The sequence below is a fragment of the Etheostoma spectabile genome, chromosome 11 (assembly GCF_008692095.1).
Source record: "Etheostoma spectabile isolate EspeVRDwgs_2016 chromosome 11, UIUC_Espe_1.0, whole genome shotgun sequence".
In the NCBI taxonomy this organism is placed as follows: domain Eukaryota; kingdom Metazoa; phylum Chordata; class Actinopteri; order Perciformes; family Percidae; genus Etheostoma; species Etheostoma spectabile.
The window spans coordinates 19918515-19920059 of NC_045743.1; the positions used below are offsets into that span (position 1 = coordinate 19918515).

General features: G+C 38.4%; 1 protein-coding gene across 1 annotated transcript in view; it reads right to left on the bottom strand.

Annotated features, from left to right (window-relative positions):
- Positions 1 to 1545, bottom strand: part of caska (calcium/calmodulin-dependent serine protein kinase a) — a 195624-nt gene that overhangs the window by 26771 nt on the left and 167308 nt on the right.

The following is a 1545-nucleotide window of genomic DNA, read 5'->3' on the forward strand; positions in this document are numbered from 1 at the left end:
GCTGCCAGCGTCTGTTTTTCATTATAAACCTACGGAGTAAACCGTGCTTTCAAATAAGTGGTGACCGCTTTTTGAAAGGTCTTATGACATGATGGTCTTTGGATGCGAAGGTCTAGGGACCTTAGTGGTCCCCTAATACTGTATCAGAAGTCTCTTTTATATAGACCTTAGTGGTCCCCTAATACTGTATCTGAAGTCTCTTTTATATAGACCTTAGTGGTCCCCTAATACTGTATCTAAAGTCTCTTTTATATAGACCTTAGTGGTCCCTTAATACTGTATCTGAAGTCTCTTTTACATAGACCTTAGAGGTCCCCTAATACTGTATCTGAAGTCTCTTTTAAATAGACCTTAGTGGTCCCTAATACTGTATCTGAAGTCTCTTTTTATATTAGACCTTAGAGGTCCCCTAATACTGTATCTGAAGTCTCTTTTATATAGACCTTAGTGGTCCCCAATACTTATCTGAATGTCTCTTTTATATAGACCTTAGTGGTCCCCTAATACTGTATCTGAAGTCTCTAATGACCTTATGGTCCCCTAATACTGTATCTGAAGTCTCTTTATATAGACCTTAGTGGTCCCTAATACTGTACTGAAGTCTCTTTTATATAGACCTTAGAGGTCCCCTAATCTGTATCTGAAGTCTCTTTTCATAGACCTTAGAGGTCCCCTAATACTGTATCTGAAGTCTCTTTTATAGACCTTAGTGGTCCCTAATACTGTATCTGAAGTCTCTTTTATAGACCTAATGGTCTCCCTACTGTACTGAATCTCTTTTATATAGACCTTAGAGGTCCCTAATACTGTATCTGAAGTATCTTTTATATAGACCTAGTGGTCACCTAATACTGTATCTGAAATCTTTTATATAAGCCTTAATGGTCCCCTAATCTGTATCTGAAGTCTCTTTTACATAGACCTTAGGGTCCCCTAATACTGTATCTGAATGTCTCTTTTATATAACCTTAGTGGTCCCTAATACTGTATCTGAAGTCTCTTTTATATAGACTTTAGTGGTCTCCTAATACTGTATCTGAAGTCTCTTTTATATAGACCTTAGAGGTCCCCTAATACTGTATCTGAAGTATCTTTTATATAGACCTTAGTGGTCCCTAATACTGTATCTGAAGTCTCTTTATATAGACCTTAGTGGTCTCCTAATACTGTATCTGAAGTCTCTTTTATATAGACCTTAGAGGTCCCCTAATACTGTATCTGAAGTATCTTTTATATAGACCTTAGTGGTCTCCTAATACTGTATCTGAAGTATCTTTTATATAGACCTTAGTGGTCCCTAATACTGTATCTGAAGTCTCTTTTATATAGACCTTAGTGGTCCCCTAATACTGTCTCTGAAGTCTCTTTCCCAAAATTCAGCCATGGTGCAGAATTCCAGCCACTAGAGCCAGTCCCACAATGAGCTTTCCTTAGTATGTGTCATTTCTGAGTCCGTAGTTTTTGAGGAGGGGGGGCAAAGTGGAGGGTGGGGGTGTGGCCTTGACTAACTGCCATTTTGCTTGTTTGAAAGCCATGATGTCTCTC